Source organism: Macrosteles quadrilineatus, unplaced genomic scaffold (assembly GCF_028750875.1).
Source record: "Macrosteles quadrilineatus isolate MER2022 unplaced genomic scaffold, UCM_ALF_1.0 Scaffold_2__2_contigs__length_208266976, whole genome shotgun sequence".
Classification (NCBI taxonomy): domain Eukaryota; kingdom Metazoa; phylum Arthropoda; class Insecta; order Hemiptera; family Cicadellidae; genus Macrosteles; species Macrosteles quadrilineatus.
Genome location: NW_026542595.1, coordinates 10,905,919 through 10,920,119, shown reverse-complemented (window position 1 = coordinate 10,920,119; position 14,201 = coordinate 10,905,919). Strand labels below are relative to the sequence as shown.

General features: G+C 34.4%; 1 protein-coding gene across 4 annotated transcripts in view; it reads right to left on the bottom strand.

The window, feature by feature from the left end:
• The window catches only part of LOC128988211 (uncharacterized), a 177,260-nt gene that overhangs the window by 119,946 nt on the left and 43,113 nt on the right, over nucleotides 1–14,201 (bottom strand). The window contains exon 2 of one of the 4 annotated variants that reach the window (XM_054409481.1): nucleotides 1,951–1,988. The exons of the other annotated variants lie outside the window; for them this stretch is intronic. The gene's annotated coding sequence lies outside the window, so the exon portion shown is untranslated. The remainder of the gene's footprint in view (nucleotides 1–1,950; nucleotides 1,989–14,201) is intronic. 4 annotated transcript variants of the gene reach the window in all.

Sequence of the window (14,201 nt, the reverse complement as noted above, 5' to 3'; positions counted from 1 at the left end):
CTGATGAATATTAAACATTTTGTGTAGTTTTAATTTATTTTATGTAAGTTAACTTTGTTCCGGTTTTAACAGTATTACATACCAAGAATTATATAACCGCATATCAGGCCGCGATATTGTCTACTATCAGTTCCCTGCGTTGGCCCGCTGCTCGAGCCGGGTTTGTAGTGACATTTTTCATAAGCCACTCACATCCATTATGTCGTTAAGGGAGATTATGTTCAAGGTTGCGGGACAACAGTTCCTGTAGTGGCGACAGTTAGTTGAGTGACATTGGATACGGTAATGGGTGTCCTGCAATTGTACAGTAGCCTTGTAACCTGCCTAGAGTAAGCTGCACTAAACGCATGATATAACCTTTCACTCTGACCGAATTGAACATTTTGCCTTCATGTCAAAATTATCACTAGTTATTGAGTCAAAATGAACGTAGTTTAAATGAAGCCACCGACAGATTGCACGCTTAATTACTGCTTTTCGTCGAATATTAACGGGCAACTTTTAGTTATAGCATCTTTAATGTCACATCTACCATCCCAGTGACAATAAATAAGGTATAAAATTTAATTTCATACACTAGCGTTAGCGTACTCTATGGCTGGCTCATTAAACCATGTTCTTTTTATGGTGACAGTCCTTACAGACGATGTACATACTTCATTATTTAAAAGTCAGTGGTGTAACGCAATGTTCGATGTACGAACCCTTCGTTTTTCAGATTTTGACGTAAGAGGCATTTATGTGTCATTTTATGTTAGGCTTCCTCCTAAAATTGTAGATAATGTATACGTCAGTACTTAATATATCTATAGCACTTGGGGACATAAGAACGGGACTGACGCTATTGTTGGCTATGTTCAGATACCGGCTAGCGTCAATTATGAAACCTCCCTGCTTTGACGAGCTGCCGGAACCCCCCTACTATTTATCTGACTCTGCAGTAATGACGAAACAGTGAGTTACTGTCGGACCGTCATTAACTCGCCTTTGTTTGTTTACATTGACTCTCGCAATGTTGGCCACGAGCCTCCCATCAACATCGACATCAGCGTAAATTGGCTATCGTGACGTAACTGCATCAGACAGTTCATTAGAGCACGCTTGTATGATGAATGTCTGGAGTACAACATTGGCTGAAACATTGGCCCCACCAGGTCTCGACGACCTTTTTACAGAATTTAAAGTAGTTTTGTTGTTCATAACTACTTGTAATTGCAATTTACATATTTATGTATTCACTTTCTGCAAAGAGTTAATAGTACAGAAGAGACTCACTCACATCTGATGGTTTAAAACAGTATTGTGCCTTCGACATAACGGTTGTACAATCTATCATGGTTATCTTTGCAGTGACCAACAATGCATTATCAGACATTTGTTAATTTACTAAGTGGGAAACAAGAATTTTATACTCCGTTCACATGCACAACATCTATCTAGGTGGTTTTAGAGGAAGAAATCTATCCCCTTCACTTGATCCTACCATTAACCCTTACCGGTCGTTTCGCAATCGTATAATATGTTGGCTTAAACAAAAATTTAAAAAATTCAAAGAATTTGTTTTTACATATTTTTTTTAATTTTTATTATTAGTGTAATTGGAAGTTAAAATACAGTTAGGCTTAATGACCCGCATAAAAAATTAAACCTAGGGCATAGGGCATAGGCCCTTAAAATGAGAGTACAGTATAAGGGTTGTTAATACAAAAAGCTCCACAGCTGCTGAGGTATGGTAAAACGTCAATCAGCTGCAACTAAACAAAAAGTAGAGAAGGGAATTTCCCTCAAACCACCTACATTTTGTGAACTATTAGCGAATGATTTAATTGGTTTAGGAAATATTGTAACAGTCAATTTTAGGCCTGTATAACCAACATAAACTTAAATTGTGAGGATATTTTCCCCTAGAGACAGTTTTTATCCTAGCTACTCAACAAAAGTTATCCTTACCCTATAGCCTCAGCGTCAAACACATAGGAATCACTCACCTGAAAATAAAAACAATGTTATTCGTGACCACAACCAAATCATAACCTGTCTAACTATATAAATACTCCCACGTCTGAATAACACACAATTTATTACAACAAAACAAATGCTTAATACGACCTTTACTTCCTACGAACAAAGAAGGAAGGCTGAACGAGATGGTATCGGTACAATTAATTAGACATTAAGACATATATTTGCCGAACCGAAATACAAACCTACAATTACACGGAGAAGGATTTTGTTAACTATAGACAGAGACAAGTAATTTATAGGTCTACTTGCTCGAGTAAGGCCGCGATATGATATGAGGGCCTGCAGCGAGGAAAGGGAGTGCAAAATGTCTATTGTCTACTACAATGACACTGACACCCGCGTGGTGGCGGTAGTCTACACGACTCATTGTTAATTGTTACCTTCATACAGTAACACAGTACATACAGTAGTGCATACAGTAGTTTGATACGTGCTGTCGTGGAGGATAAACACGGTAAAGACGTCTTTCACAACCTAGGGTTTCAGCAAATTGTTTGGCTCCAAAATATAATGATGGTCTTTAGTCTTACAAGCGCAAAGGGTTTCAAGACAAAAATGTTTTTGTAGAAATTAGGTGTGTTATGTCATTCAACGTTATAAATTGGTGACAATTAGTCATTAATTTTAATCGGTCATGATCTTTGTTAGCAATAGATTATTACATACAGTAAAACATGATTAAAAAAAGTATGGTTATATTTTGAATGGATGTTTAAAATAGTATTAAATGCCCTTAGGTTCTTAAGTATGAAAAATTTTACACTATCAATTTAATCATTGTAAAAATTTGTCGACATTTAAACTGTATACTAAAGGAACCATGCTGCTCTGCAGCGTAGAAATAAATATCATATCCGAAATAATCAAATTTATGATTTTTGATTGAGTAATACAGTATCTTGAACCTAACTGATTCAAACGACCAATAGCTCAAATTAAAGCCTATAATTTACTGATTATTTTGAGTCCAAACATAAGAAAAAACATAAACAATACTGAAGCTATCCATTTTTAATCATAGACAAACCTTATAAAAATAATTTATATTTTTTATTGATTTTGGATTTTTACCTTGCGTTTGCTTGAATCTCGTGAGATTTGAATAAGTAATATCTTTTAAAAACCGGCATTTCACTGTTTCTTAGACCAAAATATAAAGGATTATTTAATTATATGAAACTGGTGAAATACATATTGAACTGAAGTTAGAATTTGAAAATAAATAAAATTTATGTTTTTTGGTAGAGTAATACAGTAGATAAATATATGCCGATAACATTTTTTTTCTTAAAATAACTCAAACAACTTTGATTTTTCAAGAGTTTTAAATGGCAGCTATTTTTTTTTAATTTGAAAGATTTTCATATATTTTTTTAGTTTTGTGTTGAGTTACGTTAAAATATATAACTTAAAAATATATACGTTAACAATATATACTTGTGTGTACAACATATAAAATAATTAAGAAAAAATTAAAATATATTCTTAAGTTAAGTCTACTAACGCCTCCAGGCTCAAAGTACTCCGGAATTTTTGAAGCATCATAAAACTAAGTTGTAAACATATTGCGCAACTGTTTATCGTTTGAAATGTTTGCAAATGTTTTTGCAAAGTTTCAATTTCGTATCTTTAACCACTTTTTAGAAAGAAAAAAAAGGGAAAATCAAAATGTCGGCTGTGTGAGTAACTAAGGGATTCCAGACAATTTAAATGTGATATTTAGATATGTTTTCTAACTCAGGAATAATGCCCTAAAATATTGGTAGAGAGTTCCGTGACACCCTGTATGAGATTTAGTTTTACGAGGTTCTGCATGGTTCAGGTTGAAATTCATTTACATTGGGAACTCGAGAAGAACAGTGCATGTTCAATCGTAAAACTTGAAATAGAGAAAAAACAGTTAAAGAAAGTGACAGCTATATTATTCATATCAAATCTGAAATACTTGTTTATAATTCGAAACCTTTTTTAAGTTTTTAGGACTATTAACTTGTTATTAACTAAGTCTAAGCCGATTGAGGTTATTTCGAAGAAAAAAATACCAATGCTCATTTAGTTAATCATCTTCGCCACATGATACAAAACAGAAGCACAGCAAAACAAGTGCCGGTGTTGACAAGTACAACAAAATCTTGATAGTGAGTCCATGTTTTATATTTATTGTGCAACAATGCGGTTTAAGTTGGAATGATGCAACAACTTGCGTAGTTGCCGCTTTGGTGGTTAGTCGAGGTTTTTGTCATGTTCTTGATTTGAAATTCATTGCCCTCCCTTGAAGAGAACCCACTACTTCCATACTGGCACTGCTATCCTGATTTAATGTCGTGTTTTTCCATAATTCAAATTCAGTGATCACGGTGAAACCTGTGTCCCCGATTCCCAGTGTAGGTTGACGCTTCAAAACCTGGATTCTGCCAGTTTACGTTATGCATTATGTATCCGTAGGTTTTATTGTTCAAACGTATAGTATTTAAGAGCTGTGTAGTAATATAACGCGCGGAAAACAAAGATCTTAACTTATATCGCAGTTATAAAATCTGTGTAAACCCCCTACTAAATGACTTTATTATATAAAAGGCGTGAAGTTGATATTCTAATTATTCAAGTAATTAATCAAAGTTTAGACCTGATTCACATTTGAATCTTGTATATGAAAGAGTAATTACAGTACCATTACAATGTATAGTTTTTCTTCGTACTAAATAATTCAATACACAGAATGCGGCAGCGTTTAACAACAGAGGACAAGGCTATTACTGCCATTAGTGTTGACATTGCTTGACTAAACTACTAAGTTTTTACTCAACTGTCATTTCATGTACCAATTATGTAAACACAAACTGCCTTATAAGAATATTCTAATACTCTAACTGGGACAGTGGCGTCGTCCTGTGATCCAGCTACTAGGAGGTCACGAATTGTGGAAATTTATAGACATGCACTGTGGATGCGATGCTCCCTGGTGTGGATTAACGTCCGCACTAGAAAGTACTACGTCTATCCGCAGTACTATCCTGATAATTAGACCAATTCGTTAATTACAAGGAAAAATGTGGTTCGGATTCTACTATAAACTGAAGGTCCCTTAGTTGCCATTGGCTGTAAGGGTCTGTGTATTAACAGCCGTGTCTAAGGAACATATCGGCCTTAGTCACTACAAGACTACAAGATCGCGCCACTCATCCTACACTCATCCTTCACTCATATTTGGGTTAAAATACGCACATACTGGCGTCCCCATGTTAAATAATTGATAAAATGTATATATTATATAAATGTGTTGCTATTTACATTCCAATGACCGAATGTGAAGGACGCCATTTTAAATATTTTCAAGTAAGGAATAGGAATAACGATATTTAACCAAACATTATGCAATTGTGGACGAGGTAAAAATATATACATTTACATTCTTGTTTTACGTTTATCTAATGTTAAAATATCATGTTTCATTAATGTTACAAGTTTGGTTAAGATATAAAGTAGATTTGTAGTCTTGTTGTAAGCTCTTGATCACTATTAGTGGGAGTCAAACACATAGTATTTTGTGGTTCTTGAGATTATTCAGTTACTGTATTTTCACAGTTTACGCTGAATTATGTACAAATTATTTTGTGTTCTAAGTACTGTTCCACGTGAGGAAAAAATCAAATTGCATATTGTTGTAAATATACCAAGATACTGGAATAGTCAGCATTGGTGGAGTAGTGAGTAGCGGGCAGCTGGTGGTATATGTGGGGGTGTTGTAAGAATACCCAGATACTTGACCAGTCAGTCAGTATGGGTGTAGTAGCGAGAAGCGGGCATCTGGCAGTATATGTGGGGGTGTTGTAAGAATACCCAGATACTTGACCAGGCAGTCAGTATGGGTGGAGTAGCGAGTAGCGGTCAGCTGGTGGTAGATGAGGGGGTGTTGTAAGAATACCCAGATACTTGACCAGTCAGTCAGTATGGGTGGAGTAGCGAGAAGCGGGCATCTGGCAGTATATATGGGGGTGTTGTAAGAATACCCAGATACTTGACCAGGCAGTCAGTATGGGTGGAGTAGCGAGTAGCGGTCAGCTGGTGGTAGATAAGGGGGTGTTGTAAGAATACCCAGATACTTGACCAGTCAGTCAGTATGGGTGGAGTAGCGAGTAGCGGTCAGCTGGTGGTAGATGAGGGGGTGTTGTAAGAATACCCAGATACTTGACCAGTCAGTCAGTATGGGTGGAGTAGTGAGTAGCGGTCAGCTGGTGGTAGATGAGGGGGTGTTGTAAGAATACCCAGATACTTGACCAGTCAGTCAGTATGGGTGGAGTAGTGAGTAGCGGTCAGCTGGTGGTAGATGAGGGGGTGTTGTAAGAATACCCAGATACTTGACCAGTCAGTCAGTATGGGTGGAGTAGTGAGTAGCGGTCAGCTGGTGGTAGATGAGGGGGTGTTGTAAGAATACCCAGATACTTGACCAGTCAGTCAGTATGGGTGGAGTAGTGAGTAGCGGTCAGCTGGTGGTAGATGAGGGGGTGTTGTAAGCAGGCCTTGACTGAGATTTGAATGGCCGTGGATTGTTGACGATTAAATCATATCGTCTCGGCGTGGTGTCTACTGTCTACCACTGTAATATCAGCCATTGCACACATAATTGCTGCTTGTAAGCTTGTATGTATACAATGTTGATTAACTCACTGCCAACTGTAAAATTAACAGAAGAACCCTCCAGCCAGCTGCTTGACCTGTCAAGGCTGACAATCTGTTATATGATGGCTGAACTGAGAATGTCCACGAGAAGATCAATAAACACAGGGATGTAACAAGTCAACAAACTACTTGTCCCCAATTCAGAAAGGAACAAAGGGCTCTTTACACTACTAATCATGCAACTCGACATATAATATTCGGTTAACCTTTGAGGTGTTGTATTGAGGATGAAATCATTGTGAAGACAAATCCAAACATGCACTTGGTGCATATTCAGCTAAACCAGTTATGTCCAACGCTTGAAATTCGTAAAATATAAAATATATATTATATTAAATTCGCTCATATGTCCACATACAGATCATTACGTACAAATTCCACGTGACATATCAATGACTGACTGTTCACGTTTGTTTTGAAATGTAAAAACAATCATGGAAAGAGATTGACTCTTTAAAAGGTAAAAAAAAACGTATATGATCAACTTATCAAATAAGCATTCAGTTTTTTAAAGACAAAAACACGCCATTTTACTTTCACTTGTCGCGTGTGTGTTCTTTCGTAACAACTTGTGTAACTTCTGAGCAAAATTGGAGTTTTTCTAAATCAAACTTAAAAACGTTTCCGGTAGAAAATATGGGTTATAAATTTGCATAAGGAAAATTTAATCTCATGTCATGAAGTTTTCAACTAATAAAGGTTAATTGCTTCGTTCATGACTTTGCGCCTTTGTTTGTAAATCATCACCAGAGAAGCCACGAAATCTTGTTCGAAGATTTAAATACTTGTACAATTTAATTTTACTGTTGCATAAAGATAAGTAAATAAGACGCGTAAAACACAACAAGATGTAGATTAGTTTGCTTAATTTTATACTTTAGCAGCCCGATTTAAATGTTAAGCGTTTTTTGAATTTTATGTTTCTCTGCGTGTGTGCATCCAAAGTGCTTGTTTAAACTATATTACTCGTAAATATACCACGATACTGGTACAATAGTATACCATTATAGAATTGTGTACAGGGCGTAACACGTACAAAGTTTTGGAATACTTTAATATACGATGTAAAATAACTAAATAACTACGATGTAAAGTAACTTTAATAAATAAATAAAAATAAATTAATAGATGTAAGCAAAAACATCATAAGATATAAGCGTTTCGTCTGTGTGATTGTGAAGTGTGTATTTGGCCAAATAAATAAAAACATGGGTGTTGATTAGCCTTTTCTACCTTCAACTAAGAACTATTATGTTTCAGCTTTTTGTTATTTGTTCTTTTTGAACCTGGTGTCGATTGATAGGACATGTATAACAATAAATAAAAGTGTTTTAGGCATATTTCATAAATCTGTTATTCTATAGTAATTAAAATTAGGAAAATCTAAATGTCCACCGTTTTAAAATGTTTAATTAGCCCAAGTTAATATTTTAACACAGATCTTTTGTATTTTAACATACATACCAAGTTTCATAAAGATCGTTTGGAACAATCCAAAGATAAAAATGTGTATGTAAAATATAAAAAAAATCTGGGTAACAAATTGATTTTGGAGAAAGATGAATTCTTGATTCCCTCTTTTTTATTGTGACACTTAAAACAATTTCACATAGGATTTGTACTAGTAGTAAACTAGTATATGATTTTAATATAGACTAGTACATAATACCATAGACAAACATTTCTTTTTGTCTATGATAATATATAACAAAGGACATCAGTGTCCTAAACACAAAGGACTGGCGTCTATAGCAGTATTTAACATCATTGCTTATACGAATGATTAAAACGGTAAAGACCTTGAAATACTTAAGCAGGGGCCCAAGTACAACCAAACGTGTGTAATTGCTTGGTAAGTATTTTTTTCAATTGAGGAAGTCAGTCATTACCAATGGTGGTTCATACGTATCCTTGACATACAGGACGTATGTAGACCCTACTTGGTGCGAACCGATTATCAATTAGATACTGATAACATCTCTGCCCTCTTCCGCGAGGCCTTGACCTGAGATTAGTAATCTTAAACGTGTAATGTCAGAAGTGAGCCTTCCCGATAAATCAATCCGATTTTTGTCTGAAGACTAGAGCTTTACATCAGACATGAATCAGCAAATATATGGAGATCATGTGGTTCGTGGTGACTGAAATATGAACATTGAATTTTCTTTGTTCAAATTACGATAAATCGACAAATGACTCTTAGGTCAGGTCTTTTAGACATGTCACTTTTTTCAAAAAAAGTAGCACAATCATTATTTTGATTGATGGAATCGAACAATATTGTCCTCACAAACAACTGTTACGACTTAAGGGAGATAAAGTTGGATGGGTGATTGTATGACCACCGGTTGAGTGTTGTTTCGACATCTAGGATCGACAAACTTGATACTTCTGATTAATACAGCATATTATGAAGAATACTGTAGCTCTTTGATATATTTTTACGAAACTTGGCAAAATTGTTTACACTATAGTAAGTAACATTTACAAAAAAAAAAATATTATTTTAACTTTCCAAATTTCAAAATGGCAGCCGTTTGAATTTTATAATGCCAAATTTCATGAAAACCGGTACCTAAATCAACATTTTGTAGGAGACAAAAGTTTTAGTATTTATTATGACAAATCCAACAAAACAAAAATGAATAAAATCGGTTCATAAATAAAGAAGCTGTGTTTATTTTAGTAATTTAGACAGAAATTACTTAATACGTTACATAAATTATTACATTACATTAAATACATTTTAATATTAATAATTTCAGTCTAAATTACTAAAATAAACACAGCTTCTTTATTTATAAACCGATTTTATTCATTTTTGTTTTGTTGGATTTGTCATAATAAATACTAAAACTTTTGTCTCTTACAAAATGTTGATTTAGGTACCGGTTTTCATGAAATTTGGCATTAAAAATTCAAACGGCCGCCATTTTGAAATTTGGAAAGTTATTGGATGGGTGATTGTATGACCACCGGTTGAGTGTTGTTTCGACATCTAGGATCGACAAACTTGATACTTCTGATTAATACAGAATATTATGAAGAATACTGTAGCTCTTTGATATATTTTTACGAAACTTGGCAAAATTGTTTACACCATATGAATAATTTTTTTTATAAATGTTACTTACTATAGTGTAAACAATTTTGCCAAGTTTCGTAAAAATATCTCAAAGGGATTTTGAAATAATAAATATTTTCCTCAAAAAACAAAATGGCGGATTACGGCTAAACTAAGCCGAAATCCAAAAAAAATTATTCTTCATTTTTGACTTATTTTTGCATGTAGAATTAGGTCCTGTATAGCCCATCACACTTTTTTGTGACACCCTGTATATGTAGTGGTTTCTATTTATTCGCATCGTGAACCCGATGGTCCAGGTTTTGTGAAGTTCTCCGGAAGTATATCATCATTCAGCGACGTTTCTTCTTCCTCTGTCGATCTCACGCAAGTTTCAACACGCACGCCTGGTTGTGTTATTTATGACACAATTAATTAACAAGACTGTGTTACATAATTGCAGTTTCGTGGTGTTGCTATGCTCACGTTCACGCTCATGCTCGTGCTCTCCTTGTCACGCCTCAGAGTCATGCTTGCTTCCGAATATGCAACTTAACTACTGTCGGCTCTACGTCCTATTGGCCAACGCTGGTGGTTTCATATCCAGGATTATACTTTAACTCAGATAGTGAAAAACCCAAGTTATCCTTGATCAATAATAAATTATCCTCTCACCCCATTCTATACTCATGTCTCAATCAAATACAGCTTCAAATTTGCACCCGTGAAACCTATGATAACATAAAATATTCATAATAGCCTAGTCTTTATTGGCTAATTTCTTTGAATCCATCTTACTGATTCCAGCACGATTGTCACACATCAATCTTAACTAATATAATATCATAAAATTTTATTCGCCATAATTTTAAAACCCTGAGAGGGAATATGTCATGCCACCCATGAAGGTATAAGATCATTTGTATTAGTTTAGACCATTAATCGATGTCATTTATAACAGAGCTTTCTCTTATAAATCGTCCAACCTAAAACTGTTTACGAATGGCCAACGTCGTTACTCCCAAATGTAACAAAAGAATAAACAAAACCAGATTCCATAGAAAGGCTGCGTATTAATTAAGACGTGTAGCAAAATCGCCCGTCATGACGGATGAGTGAATAGCAAACAATATCTCCTGAAGGATATATCGCCATTCTTCATCGGCGTCTTGGCGGCTTCCAAAGGGGTACAACACGATCCTCTGGCAAGTCATTAATATTTGAAGACGAGGTATTCCTACTTGGACGGACGCCAAGTCAAAGCTTCTTTTGGTTTTGTTTTTTGGCTGAAAACATTTTTCATTCATTCGCCGACAACATGGTCGAGATGTCGGCGGGTTTTGATTAATGTGGTGTGTTTTGGAGGCTGTCGAGACATGTTAGGAAGATGATGACGGCATTACAAGAATACTTAAAATACAAAACACCATCTGTAAATGTAAATATAATATGTTTTTTAAATCCTATGAGTTATAGAATTGACCATTGATATACTAGATTTGGGCTGATAACATTACTTGTTTATCTGGGATATTTGCTTTTTTGAAGGGCAAACTAGTATTACATGCATTACCAAATAATAATAATTACGTTTGACGACATAAAAGTTGGCATTTTTGTTGTAAAAGTGTTTTTCTTATCCTATATAGATGTGTTATTCTTGTTATATATTGTGCAAAACGAAGATGCGCGATCAAGTGTGTAGATATTATTTTAAAACACACTTTTTACATTCAAAATGTATTGTTCATTTTCAATCCTTCAACGCCCGTCGAATATTGCGTTATAATTTGAAAGTTTTTACTATGGAATAGTAATAAAATGGAGGTAATATGGTATCCCGATACCTTAGGCATTAGCGTATGCGATAGAAATGTACACAATATACATTAGGGTGGATTAGGGTGGTCATAAATTATTGTACACATTTTAAGATAAAATAAATAAATAACTTAGCGACATAGAAACGTAGGAATTATTTAATAAAATAGCAAATTTGAAACAGTTTTATACATTAACTGCAAAAACACGAATTTAAAGAAATATCAGCTATTATGAATGTAGTTATAATAAGAATAAGACTGTAAAAATCACCTAAACTGTTATTTTAAGTTATGTTATTCTGAGGTGAGGACCTTTTAGACTATATGTTGGTCACTTCCCAGTCATTCGAAATGTCTGTACCACCATTTTATAGAATTATTACATGGAAAATTACGGCCATACTCTAAACGAACCCTTCATCGAACAGTTACCGGTATTACAGATTTGCTTTCATGAAACCAAAGATTTTGCTTTTTATTGCATAGTAGTTTAGTAATTTAGTTACTTAATTAGTTACTTAAGTCGGTTGAAGATTTGATTCACCAAATGTCATACACAGCTGGTTTAGAAAGGTCCATTGTTGGGGTTGCCATGCTAACTACTAGTATGCCACGACATCCAAGCTGACTATGTCACAACACAAGTCATTAAGGGAAAACATAACTTACACTCACTGTTTGAGTAATTTTTGCACACTTTTTATAACCACTTTTATAATTACTGAAATTTATATAATTATTGTTTAGTAGTTACTGTATAAAACCTTTTTAAATTTGCAAACAATTCCCATGTTTCTAAGTTGCTTGGTCATTTGTTTATGTAATACTATAATGTGTCCAATAATTTACGACCACCCTTCTGAGTATCTAGTAAAGACTAACTATTGGACGATCAAAAGCACAAACCTCTTCGTAGAAAGCTGATTCAATAAGCAATTTAATAAGACAGAGTTGCACATTAACAATACATAAATATACACAGCACTCAACGGACAAGAAAGAAGGGAAAATTCTGTTTTATAGTTGTTGTCGATTTATTAGTTTGTGTTTATATGAACAGGAAATGCATGAGAAACCCAAGAGAGATTGAAATGTGTAGGTTTAAGTGGCCTTGCGTCCAACCAGAATGCTCGTAGAACTGTTGAACCATTTTATAGTCATCCCAAAACCAGCGTGTTTATTGCTGAAGAGAAAGCTGAAGTAATGCAGGGAATCCAGTTAAGTATATTAAGTGTAAAAGCTAAGCACCAATTTTAACTGGCTCCTTCATAGTGGTCGGTGGATCAAAACAAACAGACCATTAACCAGTTTAGAAAGCTTTTTGAATACTTTAACAATCTTTATTTTTATATGCATTTTAGTTTGTTTCTATTTAATATAACGACAAAGTGCAGTCATGAATGGCAGTGAAAATTGACACAATGTAGTATTATTGCTATCAATTTTAGTTTCTTAAAATTGCAAACTCAAATGTGAAAATGTTTAATTAAAATAAAATCTGAAAACAAAATCAATACTGTAATCTGGAAACATTTCATGTTTTATATATTCTACCTGACGAAATCAATTTTTTTATGAGTCGTAGAAGTGGTTAGATATTTAATTTTGTGTAATAATCCAATCCATATACTTTGTGCCACTTGCCAGTACTAGCTTATACAAAATAATAAATCCCATACGGAAAATTGAGATACACAACCCGGATATAATAACAAAAATTAATTTTTGATTTAACTAATTGGGACAGTATTTGCAAGATTTAATTTGACGAGGTATATTTTGGTGATAGCAGTGAACGGGAAACGTTAAACTAAAAAATGAAACAAGACTTTCATAATCTAAGTAAAATGCATTACGATTTAGTGTAAAGGTACCTCAATGTGAACAATTTGACATATGAAACCGGAAAAATATATCAATTAACTGCCTTGAATCAGGTGAACTTTATAACAACAATCACATTACTGATTCAATGTTCTACAGCAATAGTATAATGCTACTATTAACCAAGGCGTATACGCATTGACTATTAACAGCACAAGGCTATAGTGCTTAAAGGTTAAATACTAAAAGCATATACACCTGTCAGTGGTGACTATATAATATGTGTATTCATCGCCAGTAAATTATACATTTGCTGCATTGTTATGACTGAAGTTAGCCACATTAAAAATATTTGCATAACCTTGCATAGATTGTGCCTACTCCTTTAATCTAGGATACTGGAAAGTTTACATTTAAATTTTGATTTGAAACTTATTGACAAAAGTAGTACCGTATACATTTCCTTTCTAATAATCTAAAAACCATAATATAGCGAAAGGAATATCATCGTGCTTTTTATCATAACTATTCGCCTTTGGTTTGTTATCAGTAAAAAGTACACCATGATGGCAGTGTTGTGATCAGCTGATCAGCCGCAGCTGTAAGTCATCATTGTCGCAATCGCTTTGTTGGTTGCGTTTGTTGATTGCGCCGCAAGATGTCGCAAGTTCTCAGGTCATTAACACGGTCAGATCAGGTCATTTGTCGACGCAAGCGATTGTGGCCAGGAATTGATTTGAGTTGGCGATCGATTTGTGTAAAAAGTTTATCCTGATTGCAATTGG